General features: G+C 38.4%; 1 long non-coding RNA gene across 1 annotated transcript; it reads left to right on the top strand.

The window, feature by feature from the left end:
* Nucleotides 1–1,504: 1,504 nt before the first annotated feature.
* LOC130013666 (uncharacterized) lies at nt 1,505–7,203 on the top strand. Its single transcript, XR_008788875.1, has 3 exons — nt 1,505–2,092; nt 2,799–2,981; nt 7,092–7,203. It is a non-coding gene; the product is annotated as an uncharacterized LOC130013666 (long non-coding RNA).
* Nucleotides 7,204–8,186: the final 983 nt, after the last annotated feature.

The raw sequence follows: 8,186 nt of genomic DNA on the forward strand, positions 1-8,186 counted from the left end.
CCAACAAAGCAAGATGGCATCGATAACGCCAAAAAAGATTACTTCTGTGGCTTGTTTTTGTTGTTTTAAAACAAACACGAGCAGGTCAATCAGATTAGACGGTAGTAATATGAACTGGTACGGGCAGAATTATATCGTTTTACCCATTTTACGCCTCCGCGTACTATTTTCTGTACCTATTTACGCTAATTATGGAATATTTTTTATCAAGATAAACTTCAAACACCTTTATTTATTTTTCTAATACTAAAAAAAAATGTTTCAGAATTTAATTTGTCGAAAGAAAAAAGTTAATATTTTGTAGTCATTAAGTCGCATCGATGTCATCCTTATCAGTGATTGTAGCGGTCAAGCGAATATTCACTGCGGATCAGTGTGGTATTTAGTCAGCAGTAGTAGACGAGTTATTCGTTCAGTACGTGCGCATGCCGCCAGGATCACTTCAAAACAGCGCAGATTCTAACGGGAAGTCGGGAAAATAACCAGTTTCTGATACAACTCCATCTTGCAAACACTTTTGTCATTCCTAACTCGTTGGCGATAAGTCTGCTCCACCCTCTCATGAGAGATGCCCACAACAATGGCAGTATGCCGAGCGGTCAATCAGTCATCACCATGTCGTGCACCAGGGTATTGTTTCCGTGAATGATTGCTGTTGACGGCCTTCCAGGACACGGGTCATCGTCAAGTCTCTCTTTGCACGCTTAAATTCCACAGCACACTTTTTTTACTGTGGTAAAGAAAGGAAAATCATCCCCAAAAAAGGAAACATGCCGGCATGTATTTGTGTTGTGGTTAGTCCGCTCAAATGCAGGTATATGATGACTGCCCTACAGCCAATCTGTCCATTCCTGGTGATTTCAGCAGGTAGGTTCACAAGATGGTCCGATACGAAGACAATTATAATACTACAGTTGCAGTTCTTATGTCTATGATTCATTCAGTGATTGTACTTATTGGTGGCATACGCTTGTTCACCCCAATTTATCTATCCTGTTCAGACTTATAACTTTTCAGCCAGCCCTCGTACTTGCTACAGAATATTATTCATAAGAAATGACTATTTAGATATGTTTAGTTTCCAAAACTAAGAGTCATCTGTTCATTAGTATCAACCTTCTGTATTGTAATGTTCTGTGCGAAGGGCATGTAGTAATTGAATACATTAAAATCAACATAACAGTTGTGTTTGTCACATATACATCTTTAGTCATTTATAGTTATATATTAAACATCGTAATAATACCTGGTTCGCCTGTCCGACCTCGTGAGTTTTCTCCAGGTCCTCTGGTTTCATCCCAATGCTAAGAACCCTACGCGCAAGCGAATTATTGAAATAAAATTGAACCATATGTTAGTCCCGAAATGACATAGTTTGTGTTGATGTTAAACCCCATTTCTCTGTCTCTAAAGAGTAGCAGACTCTTACATGTACGACATGTTATGACTAAAACAGAATACACTGACACCGCTACAACAATATAACTACCATTTTATGTTATCATTAAGGGTTTGTTTGTTGGTAACCATTCCGGTAATATCACTATGGTACGGGATGTTATGACTTAAACGATTTAGAAGATACTTATATACCAGTATTCATCTATCCCTTTGTTATAATAGTCATAATAATAGTCATAACACAGCTTTATGGATTTGCTACTTCTTGGTTTATTACAATCAGCGTTTAGAAGACATATTTTTAATTAGCCACGTGCTATGTATTTGGACATTTATAGTGTTCAAGTCTGCAAGAGGTAGAAGTTCAATTGAGAGCCAACATTCTTTATTAGACAAGGTTTAATTATGAAGTCGTTACAATATACGCTGGGTATAAGTTTTGGTTTATTTCTTACCATCGCGTGTAAACAGGATTTCTACAGCAGATATAATTTACAGAATTCGGTAACTACGTTTTATTCTCATGAAATCAACGACATATCCCTTGTTACCTGTGCACTATTGTGTATTTCTACTGAAGGTTGTACCTATTTCTACTGGCAAAACAGATCGTGTTTTATTGTAAATGCAGCCTCACCTGGTACAGATTCAGTAAATATTAAATCTATTTACGTTGACCATGTTCTCAAAGGTAAGCACTGGCATTAAATGTTCATTTTATTAGTTTTTTCGATAATCAAGACACTAACGAACACAACCAACAAAATTATTAGTGGTAAACGGAATTAATTTCAAAAGACATCGGTAGGATTATATTTCGTGATAATTCTAGTTTGTTTTATACTTCGGTAAGTAACATTATGTAATTTTTTTTTAGTGTGAGTTAATTGCTCGATACGTCATTTATCGCTTACCTAATGTTCAGTATTTACAGCGTTGTGATAAACTGAAATTTGTCTGAGATTTCCCCAGATGTTCTGAAAAGAGTACACCTGCCACACGACATCCTGTTATCAAATACAACAATTATCATCTTCTGATACGCCGTGCAGTGTGCTATGAAGGAAATTTTGTCCGGGCAGCGCCCCTATGGCATACTCTTATATCGAATTCCAACTGCACAGTGATCTTTTACGTGCACGCCAACGTGTACACGAGACCTCGGTTTTCGTCTCATCCCAACGACTAGACAGTTCCTTGACAGGCCCAAAGTCCTGCACTACTGACAAGGGGAAACCACGTCGGAAACTCCCGATGACCTTTCGCGGCTAATGCAGGGATTGAACACGCGATTTTCAGGTCGGAGCAGAACATGACGTTAAACCCCATTTCATTTTGTACCTGTCATGTTTAATCTTAAACAACTATTTGGATTTGGCATGGTTTAATTTTTACAGGTAAATGTAATCTAGATGGGTATGACGTTATATTTGGTGGTGTATTGTGTATAAAGGTATATGACGAAAAAAAGATTTGGACAGACGCCAAGGCAACTTGTGAACAAGATGGTGGACAGTTACTTGTGATGAGAACGAGTGTCTTCTATATAAAACTGGAGGCACTGAAGACACTCCAACTATGTAAGAAAATGTTGACGTATTACGTGTCGCATGCAATCATTTTTATACGCCCACATTTTCATGTGGACGTATATTGTCGTTGCCCCGTTCCGTCCACAATTGTTATCCGATTTCAATGAAACTTGAAATATATAGGTTTATCACCCTAAGTTCTCGGTTCCTTTCGATATTGGCATCTATCGGACCGTAACTTCATGGATTATAGCCCCTTATAACCCAAAGATCTCGGTTCCTTTCGATATTCGTGCAAATCGGGACCTAACTTCCTGAATTATGACCCCTAATTGTACGAAAAATCGCGTTTTAGCTTGTGGACCCTATAGAGTTCATAATTTTTATCCGATTTAAAAAAACATATTATTATATCACCGTTACACCCTAAGGACGACTGAGATCGAATTTCGTGAAAATCGGCTCAAAACTGACATTCAAAATGGCCGCCCTTCGTTCTCAAATAGCGTAAAAATATGGTATATCAAGGTTGTGGACCCTATAGAGGTCACAAATTTTATCCGATTTTGTTGAAACTTGACATGTAAGTTTATAACCCAAAGATCTCGGTTCCTTTCGATATTCGCGCATATCAGACCGTAACTTCCTTAATTATGTCCCCTGATTGTACGAAAAATCACGTTTTTTGGCTTGTAGACCTATAGAGGTCATAATTTTAATCCGATTTAAAAAACCGTATTATTATTATATAACCGTTACACCCTAAAGACGGCTGAGTTAGAATTTCGTGAAAATCCGCCCAAAACTGACAGACAAAATGGCCGCCCATCGTTCTCAAATTGGGTAAAAATATGGTATATCAAGGTTGTGGACCCTATAGAGGTTACAATTTTTATCCGATTGTGTTGAAACTTGAAATGTAAATTTATAACCGAAAGATCTTGGATCTTTTCGATATTTGCGCATATCGAATTGTAATTTCCTGAATTATGGCCCTTGATTGTAGGAAAAATCACTTTCGTTTTAGCTTGTTTTCTATCCATCTCTCGAAAATGTGGGCGTATCCTGCCTGGCAGCCACTGGTTGTTTCTGTTGGCATTTAACCAATTGATACCCTTTCCTCACATCCTGTGTTTTGGTTGATGTTTATAGTGAATCGTGAGACTTGAGGACTTCGTTATGTCCGAAAGGTGCCTAACGAAAAATTTAGGAACGTTGTGAGGGCGTTGCATAGAGGATGTAGCGATGCCTTTATCGGTGTATTAAGAGCGTGACTATGTCCCCAATCTCACTACGATGTCGCCAGGATTTCGTTTCCATCACGACTTCGGTACGCGGCTCTTACTACACCCACAAAGACCGTGCAGCGTCCCGATCTGGCTGATTTGTTCAGCCGCGAAGCGAGGTCGTAGTGTATGTTAGAAAGGGGTATTATAGCCTTTCAAAAGAGAAAAAGATTTTTCCCGGTTATGAACATTTAAATATCGGCATGCTTTTATTTGATGATTTCTAAAATAAGTGCAGGGGGACTGCACCACACAAAATTTACACAAAAACAAATACACGGACAGGACATCATACTCAGGAAAACACAAACATACAGACAATTCAAAAAAAGTAAATGGATCCGGTGGCTAGCCGTAAGCATCCACTGCGCTGTACAGTCCCGGGTCTGTAGTGACACAGACTTCACTCAAATTTGAAAATTACAATTAGGAATACCACCCAAAGAACCCATTGTGTAATGCCAGCATGAGTCATGATCTGCTATATGAAATACGAATGTAAGCATATGTAGTAAAATTCAACTATACAATTAACCAGATCGGTGAAATGTATAAAAAAAAGTAGTCTAAACTCTTAAATTCAATAAAGAAAGGCTTCAGTATTCAATACATGTAGCTTGAACAAACGCCGTTCAAGAATTCACATGCAAACTTTCTATTTGAATATGTGGTGTGTTTATGTGTCGGATAAAGCAGAAGACTGGGGTTATGCTGGGGAAAGAAAGACTGAAGAAAATAACCCGAGAAAAAGAAAAACCGAGGCCGGCAGACCGAGATTTTCCTGTCGAGGTTTTTTTTCTGAATATCATAGAATTCCCGTAAGAAAAACCTTGTATCATGTTTTCTTATGAAAAAAAAACTATTTTGGAAGAATAAACCGTTACAGGTTTAAAGAAAAACTCAGAAGAATAACCCCAAATTCCCGTGTATATATCCAAGTTATTCCGGGCATAGAATATACCCCAAAGATCAAAGAGATTTACCGTTATAAGTCTATGGAAGAACCCATAAAGAGGTAGCTATTAGAAAAAGGGTTAGATATTTTTACCGAAGATTCGTGTAAGTCGTCGTAATACACCAAAATCTCCCGCCGGGAAATTAGGGCATTGCCAACGAAAACACGAGTTTAGACTGGCAATTTTAATGATGATAGACCACTTCACTCCCTACCACCGCCACCATATATAATGATAGACCACTTCGCCCCCTCCCATCGCCACCAATGACAGACCACATCACACCCTACCACCGCCACCAAAGATAATGATTGACCACTTCAGCCGCTATCACCACTAAATATAATGATAGACCATTACACACCCACCTCTATTTAATGAATCCAAATGTAGGCGGCTTGTATGTTGCAATAGATAAGGTGCATTGACTTATGGATTTGATATTTATTTCTTTGAATGTCTTTCTTGTCTGCCGAATTGTCTGTTCGGTTCTGTGTGCGTGTAGTGTATGGTCCCCTTGCCTTTCCTATACTGAGCGCCATGGAAAACGCATCACTTAGTTTTTCGTATAACAAAATGATCCTGTAAACATATCTTATTTATTTTGCTTCGTATTGTGAACAATATTCATAACAACACATTTGTACACTTATGGATGTTTAATCTGTAATCAAGGGTACAAAGTCAGAGGGGTCAAAACCAAAAGTACCACACAGATGTAAGTAGCACGTGTGTCCTCCACGGGCCATCATCACGGTAGGCTACAGCATTAACGCGACCCCTGCAAATGTGTAGGGCGGTCCGGTGATGAAATGTGAAGCCTCCCCACACCATTACACGTCCCCCACCCTATCGATTCGTTTCGAAGACGCAGCACACACGTTGACGGCCATCAGCGTGATAAAGATGAAAGCGACTCTCATCACTGAAGAGCACACTTTGCCAGTCTACTGGTGGCCTTGAGCCTATAAAAAAACGCCGCTGACGGTGATGATCCCTGAGGATAGCTCCAACATAAGGGTTCGAATCCCCGGTTGTACGTGACAAGGAGTTGGGTCGCCTGTCCAACCTCGTGGGTTTCCTCCCACTGCTAAATAAAATTTTTAAAAAAATATGTTAGTCCCGAAATGACCTAATTTGTGTCGAGTCGACGTTAAACCCCATTTCTCTCTCCAACATAAGGGCGTCGTGCACGGAGTCCTACTTCTCTTAGACGACGTCTTACGGTGTTGGCACTTGCTGGTCCTTGTCTTCCGACGACTGCTGCACCTGTTCGAGTCGCTGAGCGGAATCTGTCACGCAGATGAGTGACCCGGATGTAGCGGTCTTGAGTCTGGGTCGTAACGCGTTGTGGACCAGGACGTTGACGGTCACGTGTTGATCCAGTAACTCGAACACGTTCCACCAACCTTACAATAGTGGACTGATGACAATTGGAGTGTCTGGCAATAGCACGTGTAGACATGGCAGCCCTGGACATTCCCATGGCTTCATTCCGTTGATTTTCAGTAAGTCTCGGCATCTCTAGCTCGATTCCTTCACCCGTCCAACAACAAATTACGACAGATTGACGTTTCATAGTTCATGTACTGCACATTAAGTTGAAAACATGCTTTTAAAGGGCTCACACACAATGCTGCACGTGAACATTGGGTTTTTCATGTGCATCTCGTGCAATTTTTTTTGTGCACACGGGCCGATATTATTTGCGTTTGGGAGCATTGTGTGAAACAATAGTTCATAGTATTGCATAATATTATACATACAAAACCACCTAGTAATAAAATATTTGGGGAAAAATGTGATGCGTTTTCCATGGCGCTCAGTATATTATCTCATGTACTGCAATACTCTTCAGTACAGAAAAAGATCGATTATGCCAAAGTTATCCATTAAATTATGTACTTTTATATTAGCTGTAGACAGTGAGCAATGGATTGGAGGCAGTGATCTGACTACAGAAGGCGAGTTTACATGGATAGATGGATCAGATGTAACCACCAAGGGATGGGCAACTGGCCAACCAAATAATCACAATGGTAACCAAGATTGTTTACAATTCAAAAGTCTGGAGTTGAACGATAACGGATGTGACAAAATACGTTATTTCCTTTGTGAGAAGCCGTTAATAAGAGCTTAATAATTCTCTTGTAATCCTGTAGTTCCGGTGGTAAAATATATAAAATCTAAGTTGTGTTAATTGACTTTATCACCCAATAATACATTCTACAGTAGATATCGCTTGTTTGATATATTTCATAATCTCCTTAGGAGATATCGCTTTACACGAATTTGATTGGTCAGTTGAAGAGGAACTACTTTTTTTTATTTTCAAAGAACAGTTCATTTCTTATTAAAAGTAACTTTTTTTTAATTAAAAATGAACTATTGTTATACAACTGACCTTGAGGGAAACACTTGGTCAATATAAAGAACTTTGCAATGGTTGAATTGCTGTCAAAAAATAATGTATCACTACGCCGTAATGTTCAGTAAAAGTGAAATCTACAGCAAAGTATTATATTTATCTATTTGTGCATGAAAGAAAGGATTGGTTGATAAATAAAATCTCCTACTCGTCTTTTTTGACATCAAAAAATATCAACACTCGTTGATAAGGTAAAAAAAAAACCTCGACAGAGCCTCGTTTTTTGTTACTTTATCAATTTGTGTTGATATTTTTTGATATCAAAAAAGACTGGTAGGAGATTCTCTGTATATTACTGGTAGTGTAGTAAAACTATAGAATGAAAGTCGTATTAGTTGTCTAAATTTACATTATTACTTTTTAGTAAAGCTATAACATGAAAGTAGAATTGCCTGTTTCTGTTTGATATAGTGCTACTAAAAGGTTAAATTGAAAGTAGAAATGCCTGTCTCTATTAAGATATAAAATGTTGTCTCTATTTCCATACACTGCTTGCAAAACTATAAAATAAAAGTATTATAATGTCTATAGAAAAACTATAAAATGAATGTATAATTGTCTTTATTTGCATAATACTGATAGT

Source organism: Patella vulgata, chromosome 7 (assembly GCF_932274485.2).
Source record: "Patella vulgata chromosome 7, xgPatVulg1.2, whole genome shotgun sequence".
Classification (NCBI taxonomy): domain Eukaryota; kingdom Metazoa; phylum Mollusca; class Gastropoda; family Patellidae; genus Patella; species Patella vulgata.